The sequence below is a fragment of the Mirounga angustirostris genome, unplaced genomic scaffold, assembly GCF_029215605.1.
Source record: "Mirounga angustirostris isolate CCGP_5_RB_7025 unplaced genomic scaffold, mMirAng1.0.hap1 SCAF_5, whole genome shotgun sequence".
Classification (NCBI taxonomy): domain Eukaryota; kingdom Metazoa; phylum Chordata; class Mammalia; order Carnivora; family Phocidae; genus Mirounga; species Mirounga angustirostris.
Genome location: NW_026991713.1, coordinates 48707631 through 48730396, shown reverse-complemented (window position 1 = coordinate 48730396; position 22766 = coordinate 48707631).

Sequence of the window (22766 nt, the reverse complement as noted above, 5' to 3'; positions counted from 1 at the left end):
TGAACTCCTTTATATCACACAGCTTTGATGTGGCCTCTACCCATTTTTCATCTCTCCTGGTATCCAAGAGCATTGCTCTCTACTGGCCTTCTTCTCTCCTCCCTCTCTCTCTCCTCTCTGCCTCTGTCTCTGTCTCTGTCTCTGTCTCTCACACATACACACACACACACACACACACCACAATCTAGGTTTCTGACCCCCTAAAGTGCTTGCAATTCCCCCACCCCACATGCTCTTTTGCAGCTCACTTTTTGCTGAAGCTTTGCCCATACTTCACCCTTTTCACCCCACTGCACCTTGGCAAGCACCTATTCATCACTCAACACTCAATGTAAAAAGTCGCCTTCTTTATGAAAAACTACTGATCTGACTTGTGAAAATCCCCTTGCCCCTAAACATACATTGCAGCCAACACATATCCTTGGTTGTGCCTATCTGTTTACACACTGGCTTCCAGAGACAGTGCCTGGCCTGCTCTGGGGCCCCTCCTCCCCCCGTTTCCCACACTGCCTGATGCCTAGTTCATGCTCAGTAATTGAATGCATTCTGCATCAGTGAATCAGTGAATTCACCCATGATAGGCAGCCTGATGGGGAACCGGAGGAATCGGAGAGACTGGCACATTCAAAACCTTCTCTCTATGGCAGAGGAAAGGAAAGCACGGAGGGAGGGGTGAAATCTGCCAATACACCCCAAGGGAGAGCTGCAAGGACTAAGAGAACACAGGACGCCCTCCCCTGAGTTTCAGACCAAGCCCCCCTGCTTTCCAGGTGGTGGAGTGTGGAGAAGGAAAATCGGCTCTTAGAGAGAGGGATGATTTGGGCTTTGTTTTGTTTTTGTGGTGCTTTCATAATTTCGGTAAAGATATTTTTAAGCCGGAGCATGGGGCGGTTCAGTTTTCATGACCCAACTTGGCATTTTCCTCTTGTGTGCCAAGCTGCTCGGAGCCCTTATCATAGCCCTGTAACCACATCCCCTGCTGGGCCCAACGCTAAATCAACACTGTCAGTTGAAAACACGGACAGGTGTGCTGTGCATTGAGCGTCGGAGGGCATTTATTCTAAAGTGAGGGTTAGTCAGCTGGAGGGGGGAGAAACCCTGGCAGGATAGGGCCGCACCCCCCCGCCAGGTCTCACCAGCCTTGGGCACCCGGAGGCTTGCCAAAGGCTTCTGAGGGCCGCAGCGGCCCCCCGAAAGTCAGGCCCGTTTGTGAGAGGGGTCTCAGAAATGGGATGGTGCAGATATGAAAAGCTCCCGTCAGATACTTCTGAAAGCTCCGTGGGGCCTCTTAGGAGGGGCCCAGACAAGTGTGGCTGATATATGGGACTCCCCAGAATCCTTCGCAGCAGCCCCTGGTGGGGGCTGGTGACCGGCAGAGGTCTTTTCAGGACAAGAGCATTCAATAGGACCTTGTTTTGGAGGAAAAGGAGGACCTGACAAACTCTGCCTCAGCCTTCCATCCAGATCCAACAGAGCAGATCTAATTCTCCTCTTCCTTATTTTTTAAGATTTTATTTATATATTTGAGAGAGAGCTTGAGTGTATGCGGGGAGAGGGGCCGAGGCAGAGGGAGAAGCAGACTCCCCACTGAGCAGGGAGCCCGATGTGGGGCTCAATCCCAGGACCCCGGGATCATGACCTGAGCCGAAGGCAGACACTTAACTGATTGAGCCACCCAGGCACCCCTCTCCTCTTCCTCTATTCCTGAAGCTGCCGCCCTGGGTTCCCCTGAGTCAGAGGACCACAGGATGCTGAGTAGTAATTATCAGTCTGAAACCCAGCCTGCAGGAAGCTTGCTGTATGCTGGGCTGCCCTAAGTACCTCACAGTGTTCTTGCATTGAGTCCTCGCCTCAACCCCACCAGGCAGGTATCACTCTCAGCATCCTCTCCACTTTACAAATAAGGGCATGACGGACAAAGGGATATAAATTGCCCAAGGTTTATGCAGCTAGCACGTTCCTGCTGGAGACATGATTCATTTCAGGCAGTTGGCTTCAGAGTGTGTGTTCTCAGTCTCTCATGGTACAGCCTCAGCTTTGGGTGGTTTGGGAATCAGGTGGTTCCCAGCCTTGGCCAGACATTAGAATCACCAATGTCAGGGCCAACTTCCAAAGATACTGATGTATGTGCTTTGGGGTAGCCGGGGTATTTAAAATACAAACAAACAAGTAAATACATAAAGCCAAGGAAGGTCTGGCATGGCTGTGGGGACGGTGACTAATGCGTGGGGAAGAACGCCAGAAAGAAGGCAGAGGTGACCCAAAGGGGTGCTAGAGAGAGAAGAAAACCAACAGGCCTATTTCTCTGGCAGGAGTGGGCCGTTGGAGACATGCCAAGGGAGAACACCGCGGAGGGTGACCACCTTCACTGCTGCACAGACACTTCCTGGAACTTTCCAGTACTCAAAAGAATGAGAGTTCCCAGAACGGTGTTTTTAAGAGAGAAACTTGCCCTGTAAATCACATCTGTTGGAGCTTCCAAGGGAGCCTTTAAAGATCTGAAGTGCCCGGTACAGGAATCTCCTGAAACCAGGCTCTGGGGGCTTGGGATGCCCATGCTGGGAAGTAAGGGGCTCCCTTGCGCTTCCTTCAGTGGCTGATCTGGAATCAGCCCGTATTCGTTGCAAGCTAGTCTCATCCTGTAGGGGCTATTTACAGCTGAGACATATGTTTTAAGATTATAAAATTCATATCCACTAAAGACAAATTAAAATGGTTTTAAAATAGAAAAAAATGTTATTCATAATTTTATCACCTAAATGTAACGATTATGATTTAGGATATTCCATTATGTTGTTTTTCCTGGACAGAATTTTTTCGATACTATGTTAATCATAATATATGTGCAATATTATAAACTGCTTTGTCACTTCACCTGCTTACTTCACTTAAAGTGGCATAAGGCTGTTTGTTCCTTGCATCGTTTCTTTATTTCCTTCATAATAATCATACTCACAGTGATGAGATATTGCTGGGTTTTAGAAAATTGAATTTATGAACTCATTCTATGGGAAAAAAATTTGAATAAATATCTACTCTTGATATGAATTGTTTCTCTTTTTACTTAAATATGGAAAGCCTAAAACCAGGTATAAATGTCTTTACTACTTTCAAGCAACCCTGAAATGAAAACAATTTGGCATGTTAGGAACAAGACTACACAGCCATTAAGTATCAAAATAATAATATTAATTAAACCTGACAAACACTGGTTTGTGAGTTTAACTATAACTCCCTGCTATGGTGTGAGTATGTTGCCTTGTGGCTGCCTATAGGACCGCTGTTGTGGGTCACTTGGCTCTCCCACCACTTTTCTCTGTTCTGGACTCTTAGAACCTTAATGCACACAACCCACAGGCATCACGGACCTTTACTTGGCATGGATGCTTCCTTTATATCAACTCTGTTTTTCTTCTATTCACTCTGGCTCCTGGCAAATCAGGTAATCCCACGTGGTGCCCACGTAATCAGAAACACAGATTCCAGATTGAGCCCTACAATCTAATCCAAATGGGTCTTTCAACTAACCTAGAATTTGGGTATAGTAATTTTAAATTACGATTGAAAGGTAGACATATTTATAAAAATGTTTCATAGAGAACTTCCAAATTTAGCAGATTTAACATCAGACCCCCGCCATTTTGAGACACATTTGTTTATCGAATACCTTTCTTGCCCAGGTGACTTAGCTAGAACGACTCACTTACCACGATGGCGTTTAATTCGCATTTCACAGATGAGTTAGCTGAGGTCTGTAGAGGTTATGAAACGTACTGAAGGACGCGAAGCTGTCAGGTGGAGGAGCTGTAATCATTATTTCAAACTAATCTCTGTCTCTGCCATTCCCTGGTCCATTCCTGGGGCCTCACAGGACTTCCCACAATCCTTTACAAAGTGTCCTTTTCCCATCTGGGGTTTAGCAAGTTTACACTGACAGGGACCAGGGCTAGAGATAAATGCTTGTCGTTTTGTTGTGGTGGTGGTGGTGGTGGTTTCCCTTTAGAGAAAATGTAGCAGCTGTCATTTGTGGTGTATTTATTTACTTATAAAGCTAACCTGACAAGGATGGACGCTTGAAGATATTTTAGTAGATTTGGCAGTAGCTTCGGTGGTTGGCAGTAGCTTGCCAGCTATTAAATGGTTCTGAACATATGAAGACTTGTAATTTCCTTCTCGAACGGGCTTTGCCAGAGAGACTAAGCCACGTGGCATACTCCCTGGACACACACTGGCCTCCGCGGGAGCTCCGCTGGTGCAAATGGATGCTTGGAGCCAATCAGACAAGTGTGGTGTTTCATCTTTTGGCCCAATACTAGAAACTGGCACACATAACACTCCCCTGCCAGGCACCAAAGTTCAGAATAACAAATCAGCCACCCTGTAATCATATTGGGAGAGCCAGCTTTATTCTCTCAGTGAGCAGATTGATGTATCTGTTTAGACGGGATGCCTAGGGCTCTCTGGGAACCTGGGCTGACTTCCTAGTGCCAGATCCCTGGGTCTAGAGGTGAGCTCCCACTGGGTCCGTCGGCTGGGACTAAACTGGTTTCAAAACCTGTTTGGCTTCTCTGCAAGGTCCATAGCTGTCGAAAGTAAAACAAAGCAAAGGGCTGGGGAAGGCAGAGAGGCACAAACTCACTCGTCAGGCCAGTGCAAGCCGAAAGGCTGTGGGAGGCGGAGGCAGAAAGCCTTGCTTAGCTGCGTGATCCCAGATGGCCATGAACGTCGTGTTTGAGGACAGTCTCAGAGAAGTTTGGACCGCGTAACCCTCTTGTCTGAATTCATGCCATTCCTTCCGCAGTTGGCAGAAAGGGCTTGAAGCAGTGGATACAGGTGGGCAAAACAAGACATTCAGGAAGGTCATTTCGTCCAGGGAAGAAGGTACCTCTCCCTTGTCCTGCCTTGGTTCAAAGCACATATAGAAAGATCATAGGAACGTATTAATGAGGGGATGGGTAGGTGGGTGAAAGGAGGAGGCGTACTTCTAAAGCCTGTAACAATCTGCAGGTGAATCGCATTGGAAGTTAAATGTATCTTTATAGCATCAAGCGTGATCAATACTTCATCAGTACATTCTGAGACGCGCCCAGGAGTGTGAAAGTTTCCCCCGTGGATATGTTCCCTGCCTGTTCCGGAATGGCTTAATTCGGCCCTGCACGTCTGACTCATATGCCTTCCCCACATTTAATTAGATGGTTTATTTTCTGAGATCAAGTTGGCTATTTTGTCTTCATGACTGGATCTCTTTGCTTTTGTGGTTTTCTCTGCTGGGATTCCTCTAACTCTGGCCCCTTTGCCTGCCCTGTGCCTGTCTGTGCTCAGGCCTTGGTTCAGATTTCTCCTTCTCCAAGAGGCCTTTCCTCACCTCCCGCCACGCCTACCCACTCTCTGCCTGCTGCATGTGTGTGTTTCATACTTCACACGCTCTATATTATTTATCTATTCATCATTTATCTATCACACACACCCATTTATCTATTTCCTTGCTTATTTTCTGGGCCCCCCACCACCCATGCATGGATCTTGTGTTGTTCGCCATTGTCTCCCCAGTGCTTATGACAATATCAACCACACAGTGGGCATGTGTGAAATATTTCCTCTCATAAAATGAGCCTTCCTGTAGCACTGACCATGTGCCAGACACCCTCCTGGGAGCTTTATAAATACTAACTCATTATATCTTCGCAACAACCCCACGAGGCAGGTCCAAAGCTTATCTCTATTTTATAGATGCCCAGTTAGGGTCTGAACTTGGGTGATCTGACTCCTGAGCTTACGCTCTTAACAATAGCCTTATGTTGCCTCTCTAGCATTTTTGCCAAATAAGTAAAGGGGCTTCTGTCATCACCATTACCTAAAGACTCATAAGTTCACTGTAAGTTCTAAGTCAAATAAATACAAATATCATGATCCTAAAAAAAAAAATCTTAAATATATGACAGATACTGCACAAGGTTAAGAGTTGCTAGAGGTAGGATGTCACTGTCTTCAGGGGAAATGGGGACACAGGCTCATTCTTGGTTCTTAACTCTCCAGAGTTAGCTCTTGTAGCCTCTGGTAGAGAACAGGAGGTGAAATCCCACAGCGACACTGATACCATAAATGGCAAATATTTTTCCCTTTAAGCTGCCACAGCCACTGAAAGATTGGTCAGATGGCTGGAGGATGCAGGGCGACTCAGCAATGTTTACAAATCTTGGTGGGTTTTATAACCTGTTGCATATTTTTACATGTCTTATGATTCCTGGAACTCCACCTCATAAATTTTGGTTGGTTGATTTGTTTGAACTCATACATTTTAAACCACTATAATAAGGGTGTATACACTTATTTTTAAAATCAGTATACTTAGTTTGCATACACACTTGGGATGCTCTTGAGGATCTTGGAGACATACACGATTATAACTTTTTCTCAAAGGATTTCACATGTATCCTCTCATTGTATTTCAAAACACCACTGAAGTAGGCAGAGCTGGCATAATGTGATTTTCTCTAGCTGGTTGACTCCCAGTTCACTGGTCTGGACTCTGGGGTTTTCTTCCTGCTTTTGTAGCTGCGCTCTCAAATTCCCTTTGCTGGTTCCTCTTCATCTTCCAGACTTGGGACGTTAGTGTGAGCCAGGATCCAGCCTCTGGGTATCTTTCCTCCACACTCCTCTTGGAGGCCTCATTCACTCCCTTTACTTTAAATACTATGTTTCTGCTAATGAGGCTCCAGGGTATATTTCCAACTGTTTGACGGGCTTAGCTCAGTACTATTAGTCTCTTTGACATTTCCACTTGGTCATCTAATGGTTATTGCAAACTTCATTGCCCCAAACTGGGCTTCCAAGGTTGCTCCTCTCAGTCCTTCCCAGCTCAGTAAATGACTACTCTGTGCTCCTAGTTGCCAGGCCAAAGACCTGGGGCCATCTCCGGCTCCACTGTCTCTTATTTGTCTACTTTTAAGATACAGGATATCCAGAATCTGGCCTTCTCCCTTATATTCCACGGTTGCCACCCTGGCCCAGACCACTGCCACCTTGTGCCTGATTGACTGCAATAGCCTCCTGACTAGCCTCCCTGCTTCTTTGCTGGCCTTGGGGCTGTTCTCAGCACAGCAGCCTGAGTGATCCCGTTGCTGTCAGATCATGATCCTCCTCTGTTCAAAATGCTCCCAGGACTTGGCCTGTCGCTTAGAGTGACACTTGCCCCATCACTGGAGTTTTTCAGTGACCTAGGTGACCCTCCACGCTCTGGCCCTCTTCCACGGAGACAAATCCCCTACCATTTCCCTCCTCCCTCTAGCCCCACCCGCCTTCCTGCTGTCTCTTCCAGTCCTCCCACCTCAAGTCCTCTGCACAGACCTTTCTCTTGGCTTACAGTGCCCTCCCCCGGAGTTCTGGGTCTTCCTCTTCACTTCGTTTAGGTCTTTATTCATATATCACTTTCTAGTGACATTCCCTAGCCACCCTACTTAAAAATGTGAGATAGCCCCAGCCCTTCCTACCTGCATTCCCTGCTTTATATTCCTTCTTAACGCTTAAAATCACGATAGAGCATTCGATATCAGTTAACATAAGCCTTATTTCCTACCTGCTCTAAAAATAGTGATACTAATGGTCTTAATCTCAGAGTTGTGCGGATTAAATGAGGTAGTGCCCGCCAGCCACAGAGTAAGCTCCCAGCAAGCGTTAATACCCTTATGCTTCGCACGCCATGGCCCCAGCTCAGTGCCTTACTGCGGGAGATGCCCACTACATTGCTTTTTAGCAAATACATTACTTAGTTAGCAGAGTCAATGTTTCCTGGCCTGTCTTTGTTCTGGAGGCTGCGTGTGAGTGCGGGGCAGCCTGACATGAGGTGGTGCCTGTGCTTGGCTCCCAAGTGTTAGAGCCGCTCCAGTGGGTCTTGAGAAGTGATCTCAGTCAATCTGACTTCAGAAAGGTTCCGAAGACTAGGATGGGCTTCCCCCGAAGAGAAAGCTGTTACCTAGGAGCGTGACCTTTAAAGTATGTTCAGTAGTAATGTCTTCTGAAGCATTTGTGCAATTAGATGTGTTTCATTAATCGTGTTTTCTGAGCAGAGCCATTTGAAAGAACATGCTCCCTTCTGTCTTACTGTCATGTTCTCATCAGCCCTTTCACAAATTAATCTGAATAAAAGCAGCTTCCCCTCGGCAGTGAGTTAAAATAAGCCACTGTTCACATGATTATTACTTCATTGTGCTTTTACGCACATTACTCGGTGCTTTTTAATTATATATAATTATCAGGGAACAGGGAGTAAAATCTGCTTAATCTAAAAGGAAACATGCTAAATAGATAATGTTCCCAGTTCCTGTTTTTTTTTTTTTTTTTTTTTTTAAGGTATGACTCTAACTCAGGAAGACCAGGTTCAAGAGCATAGACCCAGATCTTGCAGAAAGTGGAAAGCACAGCCTACATGATTAAACATTATTTATTTCGTGGGCATGCTATTACTTTTTTTAAACTGTCATGCAACTTGGAGACTCAAGTAGTGACATCTGGGGTGCAATTATTTCAGATGCCGTTTTTCTCCTCCTCATAAAATAATTGCAATGAACCGCAAACAAGAGTTACACTTGATGGCAGCATATGGTGACTTTGATGTGACGACATGTTTTTACTGCAGGTTTTAATGTGTATGTGTTCGATGATGCACAATCTTGTCAAAGCTGGTCACAGAGATCATGTGAAAATGCGTGATACTGGTCAAGAGACAGCACAGCTCAGTGGTTAAATCTCAGGTCCCAAGACAGACTTCCTGGACCTGAATCTTGTGTATTAATTGTGCCATCTTGATTTCTAACCTCTCTGTACCTCTCTGTTTTCCTTTGTGCCATGAGGATACAATAGTAGTCATCTCAAAGAGGAGTTGTTAGAATTTTTTTTTTAAGATTTTATTTATTTATTTGACAGAGAGATAGAGAGAGAGAGCACAAGTAGGCAGAGAGTCAGGCAGAGGGAGAGGGAGAAGCAGGCTCCCCGCTGAGCAGGGAGCCCGATGAGGGGCTCGATCCCAGGACCCTGGGATCATGACCTGAGCCGAAGGCAGATGCCCAATGACTGAGCCGCCCAGGCACCCCGAGGAGTTGTTAGAATTAAAGGAGAATGTATAAAGTGCCAAGACTAGAGCACTCAGGGATACTGGATTACTGGTACCAGTCAGGAAAGTTGCCATCATGCTGAGTAACAATGCAGTGCAAACTCCCAGAGGCTTGAAATAACAAGTTTCTTTTTTGCTCGGGCTCCATGTCCCTCATGGGGCAGCCGTGTTGTGCCCGTGGCCGTGGCAGAAGGAAATAAAATTCGGGAGGGTCTGGCACCAGCAGTGAAATGCTCCGGGCTGCAAGTGGTACTGTCACTTCTGTTCCTAACTCCCCGGGCAGAATTCACTACATGGCCACTCTCAACCACCTGCCTGGAAGATGTGGGAGAAGACAGTGCCTGGAAGACTGAGCTCAAGCACTTTTGGCAAACAAGGCTTGGGACATCCGTGGTTTCCATTGCTGTTCTACTTCTGCAGTGAAAGCATTTGGCTCTCTCAGACTCAGTGACCTTAACCTTTTTGGTTGCTGGCTGTCACTGTTGGTTAAGGAGAACTGCCGGCTGAGCATAAGGTTCTATTTAGCTATTTCATGGCAATCTGGGCCACTGGACCATCTGCAAAATAAATGACTTATAAATGTGCCCCATTAAAGATGAGAAAAACAGTTCTACTAACACTTTAAACATGTCAGCTCAAAGACAGCATTAGAAATACTGTCCATACACCCCATGGATGTCCACCTCCTCTAGTCAAAGCTCTGCATGGTTTCCCAAGGCCTAGTAGCTCTTGGATGTGGTTTTCTTTAGACATCCCCAGGCCTCCAATTGTTTATTTGCCTTGAATTCCTCTGGGGCCATCCAAATGCCAAAAACAAATGACTTATGGTTAGCTCTTGATTATCTATGCAAATGGTTGGTAATCTTGAGCAATGTGTATTTGCCTTTGATTGGGCTTCTTCTCCTTCTGTTCTGTGGCCAAGATCCTTGCCCCTCACCCTTTTAATCCTCCTGGTGCTCCTTAGACATAGGAAGGGTCATCCACTTTATTGCTCCCTGAGCTCCATTCCCTCTTCTCTCAGATAGACTGGGCTACTACTTAGGAACTTCTGCGATGGTGAGTGAGGGCTGGGTTTTTGTTTCCTTTTCAGCCCTAAATACCTTGAACGTTTATTCTGGTCTTCCCATTGCTGTAGCATTGATGGCGAAAAGAGCAGGGCAGTTCAGATTTCAGAAGTCAAGACTGGTTTGAAAAACAGGAGAGCAGGGTGGACTCTTTTTCTACAAGAATATTACTGGAAAGGAAAAGTCCCACTGCTATTGTCACTCCCGTCCCCCAGCTGCCATGATAACACATACCTCCATATTCCCCCACCAGCCTGCACTGGCTTTCAAGGCAGAAATACCTGTGCTCAAATTATAGGCCCATCATTCATTAGAGCTGTATAACTTAGAGGAAAAACCCCAACTGCTCTGAACTTCCATTTTTTTCATCTGCAAAGTGAGGTTTCATAACACATAACATGAAGGGTTGTTGTGACAGCTAGTAATATGTGTCAGTTCTTGGGATTGTCCTTGGCACATTAAGGCTCTAAATCAACTATGGTTGTAATTAATTAACACCCAGATTAGGTTTTGTCTCTTCTAGGAACTCAAACCCCACTAATTGAAATCCTTCTATACACTGTATTGGTCTCCAACTATGTATTAGAGTAGGCTAAACTCTGATAACTAATAGACTCAGAGTATATCAGCTTAAGTGTAGTCAAGGTGCATTTCTCCTATTACAGGGAAGAAGGTCCAGGCTGGGGGTGGGGAAGATGTGAGACGCTGTCTCTGATCTGTATGGTTATTTAGAAACTCAGAGTGATGTCACTCTGCTGTCCTCAACGCATGGCCTCCGATGTCACTCTAGTCACTCTCTGTGTCATCGTACCCCAAGGTAAGGGAGAAACGTGGAGAGACATGTATAGACTATTGTATGATCCAGGCACCCCAATTCTGTCATAGTCCACTGGAAGGAAATTAATCACTAAATCACACGTTCCTGAGGGGAGGCTAGGAGATGTGCCACAGCTAGGCTTCTAAATGCCCCACTCCCCTGAGGCGATCAGCCATCTGTGTCAGACTCAGGCCCATTTAGATGTGCTAGAAACATTTTTTTCAATTAAACTATCCGTTTTTTGAATTAGAGACCTTGTTTTAACCTTAACCTACAAAGTCATGATCAGTGACAGACATGCAGTAGCCATCCTAAGAATGCTTTTTGAATCAATAGTACTCCTAAGTGAATAGGAGTACTATTCTCTGACTAAATATTTCAAATTTGATCTCCATTGACTCTAAATGCAACTTCTTAATTACTTTTGAGTAAAATGAAATCAAGTTTTAATAGGTTTGGTTAGGAATTACATGTGTTGGACAATTCATCCTTTGTAACAATTCAAACAAAGACAGTAACGACAAAAACATTGAGAATGTTCCAGTGATGGGGGATTCCATTAGCAATTCCCATATATATATGGTTAATAATAACTCTATAAAGTTATTGATTATAATTATTTACTGACGCATTATAGAGTCCATTAGGTTCTTAGTGTTATCTTTGAATCATTTAAAATTACATATTCATATATATTCTTTCCTTGAAGATAAATAGCATTTACAAAAGTAAGTATAGTGGATAAATCATAATTTTGTAGGGCTTCAGGGTGAAAAATCTGGTGTTAAGCTTTTGAAAAACACTCCTGACTTTAATCTAAAAGTCTAATAAAAACACGTGGTAAGTGTTGGATTGGTAAGTCAACTTTCTTCCTCCATTATGATAAAAAAAAAAAAGTATGCATACAGGAGCCAAGAAAAGTATAGGAGACAGATCACTAGATTGGGTATAAATAATGATATAGCAAAGCAAAGTATTTTAATTTGCTCCTCCCCGGGGCACTTGTGCTGGGTCTGTTACTACCTTAGTTCCAACCCACCTTTTTCTTCACTGTGATGTCAACCAGGCGAGGCTCTCTCCACAAAGCACTTCTTGCTTTGCCACGGGCTCTCTGGTTTGCCTCGGCCAATTGCAGGGGTTGGATAGAGACCGGAAGGAGGGAGGAGGGACTTCCTTCTTGCCATTTGTCTCCTGTTGTCAGAACGCGCTGGCCAAGCCTCTTCGTTCTGCGGGCACATTTCATTCATGTAGCTGCAGGTTTCCCCACGCCCAGAATCAGAGCTGTCAGCAGCAGCCCAGGGCTGCCTTTCTTCAGCCCATGGAGCCATCCTCCATCCGAGCTCAGAGAAACTGGCACCTGCCCAGCAGTGGCCCTTCTGAGATGTCGGCCCTCAGCTCCATGGCCCCATATCCTTTCCTCATTCCTCCAGGCCTATCGGGGGAGCTCTTCCTGCCCTGCTGCTTCCATGACAGCATTCTGTTTGTCTCCTCAGTGTTTCAGTACTTAGCTAATGATATTTTCTGTTACCTTCTCTCTATTAAAATGACTGGAGTGGCTTCTGTCTCCTGACTGCGTTCGGGTTGATAAATTAATTGAAGGTCATTCTTTCAACAAGCGAGACCACCAGAATGCTATATATTTGAATCACATCATCTTAACTGTTTGCAGATTTGGGTTTTTTGAAGGTTCAATTTAATGATACGCCCTTTTACTAAAAGTTATACTTAAAACAGCTAAATGGGATTTGCTTCTGCTTTTAGTATTTGGACAAGGACTTGAGAATGAATAGATTTTTTGGATAAGCTAATGCAACTAATTTTGTTATCTTGGAGCCAAATGTTTCTCTGTGCCTCGTTTCTCTTTCACTGTACCAAGGGAAAATAGCCAAGTGACCTTTGCACACCTGGAGACAGGTGAACAATAGATCATATTAACAAAGTGACTCATAGATGGGAACTCTTCCGAAGTGTTGACATTTTATAGTGTGTTTGATGGACATGTTTCTCAAATACCAAACTTACTTCCTTGAATTTTTAAGCAGATATGCTTAACATATTTAGATTTTTTTTATTAACTCAGAATCATAATTTTTACCCTTAACTGATTGTACTGCATTAGAATACATTTTTCTCCTTAGGAGTCATTAGTAGGTGGAGGGATGTTTCCGTATAAACAAAAGAGCCCCAGACTAATTATAAAAATGAGGGAGGTATTGAGACTATAGCAACAACTATGGCTGATGGTTACTGAAGTCTTACTAAATACCAGGTGCTCTTCTAGGTCCTTTTATACCTATTTCATTTAATCCTACAACCACCCTATATGAGAGGTACTGTGATTATCTCCTTTTTATTGATGAGGAGATGGGAAACAGAATTACTATCCAAGGTTCCACAGTGAATATGGACAGAGACAGAATCAAAGTCTTTCTGACTCCAGAGCCCACAGTCTACTTTACTTATGTTCTCCATGGTTTTTGTTTGTTTACTTTTACTTTGTATATTTATTGATGAAACTAATTCGGGACCACTGTGTGAAGCCACTGTGCTCAGAACGGTGGGAGTTACTAAAATGAGTAGCACATAGCCCTGTCTTCAAGGAATTTTAGTCTAGTAAGGCTAGGAGATGAAAAGAAGTATTAAAATACTAACGACAGTACTTAGTATGCAAAAAAAAGTATCCTAAGAGTAGTAGGATGTCCCCAGGAGCACCCCAGAGAGAAGCAATGCAGCCATAGTGATCAGGGAGTCTCTGATGGGGAAGTGGAAGGTGACCTGAACACTGAAAGAATGTGGGGCTGGGGTGGGAAGAAGGGCAGGAGGAAAGGGACAGGAGGGAGGGAGAGCTATGAGCAGAGAGATGGGAAAGGTAGATTCGGGCCAGGTTGTTTAGAAACCAAGCCAACCCTTCAGAGAGCTTGCTATTCCACATTCTCTGCCATATGTGAAAGCATTGAGGTTGTTTAATTGAAGTTACATGGGTGTTTCATTGAAACCTAAAACTTTTAAGATCTACAGGATCTATAAGCGACCCTTACTACATGCCAGGCATGGGTTTGAGTGCATTAATCTTTATGACAACACTAGGAAGCAGGAATCTTACGAGAGAAAAAGGAGGCACAGAGAGGTTCAGTAACTTGCCCGGGGTCACTCAGCTAGTAAGTGGCTAAGCTGGGATTTGAAACCAGCCTCTCTAGCTCTCGATCTGATTGTCTTGGTCATTATTATATAGTACCTTAAAAAAATAATAATAAAGAGAAAAGAATGAAAAGAAAAAATAAAGCAAACCCATTCTCATGTTTTCCCTGAAGGCAAATAATGCTCAGAAGGCTTCTCCTCCAGTCCTTTCTGCTCCATGGCACATTGTGCTTACGTGACACAGAGGCTTGCCAGGGTGAGCTCACCTGTGTTCCCAGAGAGACTGTGTGGCCTTGGACATGGGAAAGCAGCTTACTGATCAGCATGTGGTCAGTATCTAGTAAGTGACCAGCCTGTGGTGCCCTCTGGGCATCTTTATTGAATTACTGTGTTCTCTCTAGGAAGAGATAAACATTTTTAAATGGCTGCACTTAAATCTCTATTGTAAAACAAAAGAAGTTTCCTCTAATGTGATTTTGGCTTTAAAGGAACTTTTCACCCTAGTTGGGTCAATCCTGTCAAGATCCAAGGATATAAAGCTGACTGTGACTCTTTTCTGGATGTTGCTGGCCCGGCAGGATTCTAATTTCAGTAAAAAACAAAACCAAAAGCATTATGTCTTTTCTGGATGCCAAGAATAACTGATGGAAATGAGGCAAGTGCAAAATGAAAGGAGATTTACTTACAAGGGGGAAAGTCAATGCAAACCACAGCCTCACTACTGAGGTGTAGAGAAGCTGGTAGAATAAGGCGAGATGCTTAGTCTCTTCTGAACTACTCTGATTTGTTTCTCATTTCCTGAGAATTTCCCTGGAAGAGAATTGGAACACAAGACATTTCATAAAACCAAACTGAACAGACATTAATCTTTTCTTTATGACTCTGAAGCTAACTTATGATATTATACAACATAGTAACCACTGATGTGAACTTCGTATGGTTTCACAAAAACTATTCTGATTATTTGAATTTTGGGGGTGTTTTGATTTTAGATAAATAAGAGTTTATTAGGGGGAGGAATTAAGATGGTGGATTAGTAGAAGGACCCTCATCCCTCGAATCCAGCCAGATCAACAACAAACTATTTTGAACAACTAGGAAATTGATCTGAGGATTAAGATATAAGAGTTTATTATGGTCTGATTGTGTGCAAAACTTGTGAAGATAAAATGTACTCCAAATTTTAGGATAATAAGAAATAATAATGAAATTGGCCATTTATAAGCACAATACAGACTTGGAAGGAGATTTAAAGACACTCTGGTCTCCAGAGCCTTTCTTTTCTAGGCTCACCCATGAGAAAATGATTATTTCAGTTGGCTTGTCAAAGTCCGGCTTTGGACTTGAGTCTCCCGACTCCCTGCTCAGTGCTCTTTCTCTGTATCTAAATATATCTGACTAAAAGAGCAAGGTCCAGGGGTGCCTGGGTGGCTCAGTCGATTAAGCTTCTGACTCTTGATTTTGGCTCAGGGAATGATCTCAGGGTTGTAGGATCAAGTCCCAAAGTACCCCAACTTTGCCCTCTCCCTCTGCTCCCCCCCATAAATAAATAAAATCTTTAAAAATAAATAAATAAATAAATAATAAAATAGCAAGGCCCCGGTCTGCTTGGCTCTGATATTGGCTCACCCTAAATGAGACAGTTTACCCATCTGCAGTGACTACCAACTTAGAGGAGCCCAAATCTGACTCTATTTCCCTAACCCTCCTCTTTCCCCCCAATATCAACCTGAACAAGTGAAAAAGTATGTTGGTGTCAGACACAAAAGTACTTATATTCAAATCAAGAATTGCAAAGTCATTTGCATTTTGCTTTGCCCATATGCTATGGTAAAAAATGTGAAGGCTTTAAAGCTTATTTTGCATCTGTACAACAACTCTAAATCTAAATCCAATTTTCCTTCGTTGAACTAAGGAAGCAATATTTTTAGCTAAAGTTAATTTAATGCCTCTGAATAGAAAACCAATTAAGAGCACCTTTAGCCATGCTGAAGTAGACACTGGACACTCGTAACATGCACTCTTGGTTACCCATGCTTGGCACCACCTAGAGACGCGAAGTCCTTCAGGCACTTTGTGTAGCCATCCCACTTCCGGTGTCTATGCCCGATCTGCCTTCCCCACAATCCTGCAGAACTCTGGAAAGGCAGGAAGGTTCTAGGGCATTGCAAGTGCTACTTTACCACTCTATTTGTAGTTTTCTAATTTATAGCCACTGCACTCAGCCTTATCCAAAGGAAGAGCGGCTGAAAGTTTATCCTTGTCTCCCTGAGTTCAAGCAAAGTTAAGGGTTAAATTGGTGATTTATATATATATATATATATATATATATATATATATAACTCCACTTGCAAGCTTAGAGCTCATAATACTCTTCTGAGTGTTATTTTACCTACCGGCCTGCTGATTTGGTATTATGTGAACTGCAAACTTGACTCAAAAGGGAGGTGATTTAAGGATACTGAACTGACCTAACCTGCAATGTGAGTCAACTAGCTGGTTCTGGTGGGCCTGACACAGACTGCTAGTATCTTCTTAGTGTTCAGAGGAACTGAGGCAATTTGACAGGGAGTTTATTAATGTAACAGCGATTTCACAATCCCATTGGCTTCCTGCCAGTCTGCTCATTCCTCTTCAGTACGTGTGTTTTTTTTTTTTTAGCCTCTCATTGTTTTCATGGTCATCTGAGAAGGTCAATAGTTGGTGAGTCCAAGGAAAATGCAGCATAAATAGAAAGTACCCCAACTTTGCCATTGTTAGACAAATGCAGAGAAAATGATCAGTGAAGAGAGAACTGCATTTGGATAAAAGCAGGAGGTGTTATGTGGAAAGGTGAGTTTAAGACGTGGATTGGGAGAGACTGGGGAAATTGTGTTTATTAACTATGGTTCTTTAGTTGCAAGTAGCAGAAAATTATTAGCCAAAATTTTTAAAAAATTAAATTGTATTTTTCAAAAAGCTGAATGGAGATACTGAAGTATCTCACAGCATCCAAGGAAGAATTGCTTGAAAGAGTTGCCCCTAACAGAATCTAGCTTCCATGCGTCCCTCTCTCTGGATTTCTCATGGTTTTCTTTCTTCCTTCCTTTGTTTGGTTTGTTAGTTTTTGTGACACTTTCTAAATGGCCTACATTGGATCAAGCATCCACTTGGAGCCAGCAGCCATGGGCAGGGTACAGTAAGATCTCATGTTTCAGGTATGGCTCCTGGGGAACCACCCCTGGGCTCGGAGAAGATCCCGAAGAAACTTGGACGCCATCCTCAACAGATAACTTCTAGGACACATCTTTCCTTGCTGGCTTGAACACTAAGTATTCGCAGCATTGTTCTGGAAGGGTTTGCCAGTTGGGCAGCAGGGGCTAGATGAAAGGACATGAGAGTTAGTTTCCATGGTAAAGCATTGTCATTTGCCAACTTCGTGACCCAGGCTTTACTGTGCCTCTGTTTCCTAATCTGTACAATATTGATCCTACTAGCCTTGAGAGGGCATTGTGAGGATGAAAGGAGTAGATAGATGTGAAGTGTAACTTGCAGCACAGCCAGACAGGACTAAGCCTTGCTATGGCCCAATTCTGTAAGAGTGCTGCTCATCTGGGCTGTCCAGTCTGGGCACTGGAATTCTGACTTCACTTGGTAGTGGGGTCTACCTACTTCAGATACCTATCTAGAAAAAGCCTGAAGAGATGATCTACCTTGGGAGTTTATGAAAGAAAACTATTTTTTATTAATTCAGAATGATTGAGCCCCAGCTATGGAATAAGAACCACATCAAGTCTTCAACCACATCAGTATGACTATAGTGATAACCGCTATCATATATAATATGCTCCTTTGGACTCCTTCTCAGTAAAGAGGTAATGAGACTATCTTTGATTTGGTCCCGTTTGTACTCTTTTCTGCTTTCCATCCTCTGATTCACTGATGCACTCTTCCTGCTCCCAGTGCAGTTTTTGAAAGTCCTTTTCTCAGGTAGTGCTTCCTTAATAGCTGGAGAGAATTCTGTTTCTTCATTTTACTGTTTGAAGTTTTTTAGTCCATTTAGACTGCTATAACAAAATACCATAGACTAGGTGGCTTATAAACAACAACATTTGTTGCTCACTGTTCTGGGGGCTGGGAAGTCCAAGATCTAGGTGCGGGCAGATTCAGTGTCTGGCAAGCACCTGCTTCTGAATCCATAGGTGGCTGTGGTCTTGTTGTGCCCTCACATGGTAGAAGGGGAAAGAGGTGGTCTCTGAGGTCTGTTTCATAAGGGCACTAATCCATTCATGAGGGATCTGCTCTCACGATCTAAGTAGCTCCGAAAGGCCCCACCTCCAAATACCATCAATGTAGGGATTAGGTCTCAACATATGAATTTGGATGACACAAATATCCAGTCAATAGCAAAAATGTAGCCTTATGTTAGAATCTTTACCCATTTTTTCTGTTTTTCCAGCTGCTTCTGTTCTTAATTGCACTGAATTTAGGAGATTCCTCTTTCTTTGATGTGCTGTTTGGAATGTATGTTGCTGGTAACTAATTGTTCTGGGTATAACTTCTCTGTTTGGGTGGTGTCCAGTTCTCCATCCTCCTCTATGCTGAGCCAACTCTGATTTATATGTCTGTGAATTTCTGCAGAGCTGTGGAGGTGGTTGTGGAGGGGGCTGGAGTAGGAATGCTCTTTGAAACAGTACAGTTTGCCCTGACTTCAAGCTCAAAGGAGAGTCAAATTTTGGCTGCCTTTCAATGTCAAAATGTAGGCAGAGGCGCAGAATTAGGTCTTATCATATACAAACGCAAGTCTGACTAGAACCCATCAGTTCTTACTGGCTAAATCTGAGGCTATGAAGAGGTTTCGAAGTTGGAAAAATGCAAACCTGAACAACCTCCAGGGCCTCAGTGGCATCTCCCAGAGTTGCTGGTGCAAGGATTTGCACTCAGCCCCTTGGGGGATGAGCAAGTCACTTTAAGATGGAAGGAGAGCATTAAAAAAACCCTTCTCCTGAAAACTCCTCCTGGCTTTTGCATCTAATCATTCCAGACCCAATGGTGCTTAAATTACAATGCCACCTTTCAGAAAGTTCCATGCCTTACAGAGTGATTGCCACAGCAGCTTCTCTAAACACTCTTGAGCTCATGAGGAAGAAACAGCATCCGTGGCTGGAAGAAATAGGATTTTGGCAAATTTTTACCGTCTTCCCACCTCCCTTACCTTTCAGCATTTCCCTAGGTAAATCCCAATCTTCACTGTCCCACACCACTCTGGCAACCCAACGTTACCATTTTCACATGGAGCTCTGAGTCAGGCCCCAATGCGGGAATTGACAGAGAGATGGTCATCTGTGAAATGGTGATGCAGACAATTGCATGAGAACCCATTCTGTTATCAGGGCTTCTGCAGTAGTGGAGGAAAGATAACACTTAAACTCTAAAACCCAGTGTGGACAAGACAATTTTAATGCAATTCTTTAGCTTTCTGCCAAGTATCTATCCTCTTCCATGCTGCTTTTGCCCTGGGATGTGGGCTGATGGAGCAGAATCTATCTGGAAAATGTATTGTTCCAAAGGGGGGAAAAAAAACCACAATGAGCCACTCACTGGCTCGCAAAGCCCCGTGCATAAGTGACACATGTCATTCCTGCTTGCATTTCACTGACCAACACAAGTTCTATGGCTACCCCTGAGTTCAACAGGATATGCCTTACCTTCCTGTAGGCAGGCATAAGAAGGGGCTCTGAAATATTTGGCGGGATTGTGATACTACAATCTATCACACCTAAGTATATAAAATATTTAGTATATGATGAAGATGCATTTCATATCACTGAAGGAATGGATAAAAAAAACAAAACAAGTGGTCCTGGAAAAGTTAATTATGTGGGAAAATAAAATAAAATTAGATCTTTATCTCATGTCATAAACAAAAGTAGAATAGATTAGTGCTAAGGAATTTGAATAAAAATAGATGAATAACTCAAAATATTAGATGTTGAAGGCTCCTTTATGTTTAAAGCCAAAGGTAGAAACTAGAGAGGTCAAGACTAGTAGAGTTTACTATATAAAAATAAAATCCTTTCATAAGTAAAAAATATCATAAGCAGAGTTAAAAGGTAACAACAAACAAGATAAAAGTATTTGTAATTTAAATAGCAAAAAGTCAGTGTGATGACTGGTAGGAGAGTTTTTACTCAACACGAAGATGAAGAGGTACCTTCCAGATGGTTGTTCTAGAGGCTGGTGTCACAAGGGGCGCTCTACCCAGAACAGCCCTCTCTTTCCCATCGCCCCAGACTCATTGTTCTTTCCCAAGTGTCAAAGAACTAATAATCCATGCCAATGAGATGAAGAAAGAAGCCTCCAATTCCCTTTCCCAGAAAATATTTTAATGAAGCCCTCTGGAAACTTTGTCCCCACCTCTGTAATATGACGCAGATGAGCAATTCTAACTCAGAAGGAAGGGTGGGACCTTCTCCAGAAACCTTCCCTGTTTTCCTCTTCTCTCTACCCACGTGACTCTTTCATATGTCTCAGAGAGTGGGATGGATAAAGGAGAAGCATCATTAGAGGCCCAGAATTCTCAAATTCCCAACTTTTGTCCTTCTGCTATAGATTTGTGTTTCTCCCAGTACAAAAATTATTGGTAAAAGATCCCTAAGCAAGTCTTGCCCACTATCTCATGAAGAGGCTTTAAGAGCAGTCAGCTTTTAGCCTGGGAGCTTCCCAAGAACATATTTTCCTCCATTCCATGCGTTATTAGATTTGCTATCCACCTCTCCTGGGCAGAATAGAAGTCATAAGCAAAATCTTCTAGTATTAACATTAGCATCACCCAGCAGATGGCAAGTGCTTTTAGCCTCAAAGGAGGACAATGGCCTCAGGCAGAAATTCAGCCAGATGCTACCCGTTTCGGTGAAATGTCTGGAATCCTTAGATGTACTCCAAATTCTTCCATTGTAGCCTTAGTAATTTCCCCCTTTCTTCTCTTAAAACCTCCTCTCCCTACCCACGCCAACCCACATGGATTCTAGATCTTAATTTCTGTTCAACTAACACATTTCTCTTCTATGTTCTGCAGTTTTCTGGCTAAATATTTACATGCATATTTGTGTGGTTAATTCTCTTGTTTGGTGAACTTCAGCCAGTCTACCTGGCTGGTATTCCTACTAACCTGTAAGAATCTTGAAGACAGGGAGTGGTTTTTTTCCCTATCACCTTCAGTGTCTAGTACAGTGCCTAGCATTTAGTTGGTCAATAAATAATTGCTAAATGAATTTGTTGCTAAACATTTCCTCACCATGAGGGTAAACAGTGCCTTGGTTAGCGCTGGGCCATGACATTGGTAGACCAGCAATTTCTGATTGTTGAGGCCTGGGCACCCTCTTCTAAGGTCTTCTGTTGGGCCCTTCTGACGGCCAGGATATATCGGCAAAACCCTTAGTGGGAAAATTCACTTCCATGATTACTACACCATAGCTTTATGTCTTAGAAGATGCCCCTCAGAATGGCCCAGGTGCCCTTAAATGCAGGACAGCATGGATTGCCCGGTGAGGTCCAATGTCCTTGGAGTCATTGGAGACCCACTCATATTTAGCAGAAGAGATCCATCAAAGTGAGAGTAAATCAAAGTAAAGACTAGATTTTATTCTAGGTGTACCTGGAAACCACCAGAGCATTCTAAGCAGAGTAGTGTCGGGAGCTGATTTAGAGCTGTGGGAAAAATGCATGGTGAGGCCAGAATAGAAGTGGAGAGGCTGTTTGGCAGGGATTGCGAGGTTCCAAAGGGAGATAATGGTGGCGATGGCAGAGGTGAGATGTGACCAGGTTCTAAATGTCCTTGGCCTGCTCCTACGTAAGCCTACAGGAATCCAAGCTCATCTACACAGGATGGAGGCTGAAATTTTGTAGGGTCTCCTGGCCCTACAAAAGTGTGACCTGGGCCCCATCTGACTCTCTGACCCATGACACCTCCATGTACTTTCCAGGCTTTAGCCACACAGACCCCCATTCCATGGTTTCAAATGCAAAGGCCTGCTTCCCAGCGCTGTCCTTCCTCCCCAAGTTTCCTTCTGCCTGGGATGCTCTCCCCCTGCATCTTCACATGGATGGCTCTGTCATCACATTTCCATGCTAGGAGCCTTCTCCCGCACATTATGGAAGCACCCCTGCCTTTCCCTGTTACTCTTGAGCCTCTTGTAAGCTTTCATATTCTTCATGGCAGTTACTGCTATTCGGTATTATTTGTTTGTCGTTTATTGTCTTTCTCCCCGTGTTCAACACCACATTTCCACTTCCTGGGACATGGTAGGCATTCAATAAATATTTGTGGGATGGCTGAATTCCTCAGAGGATGGCATCTATTTAGCAAATCTTTCTTTTGCTATCATTGACAAAACAACGTTGATGGCTTATTGTGCTACAAAACTCCTCCCTAGCAGGGGAGAAAGAGGAGCATGAATGTGTCAGAAAAGCCAATCTTTGTCATAGCTAGAAGATTTTGTGTCTGTTCATTGTCTCATGGCATCAGCCTATAGAAAAGATGTTTTATAGGGCAGGATGCTGTGTCTCCAAGAAGAATGCAAGTTCTATTTCAGAGACGCCTGAGGTACAATGATGCCTGGTTACTTTTGAAGGGTGTCATGTTCTCTCTTGGCTCGAG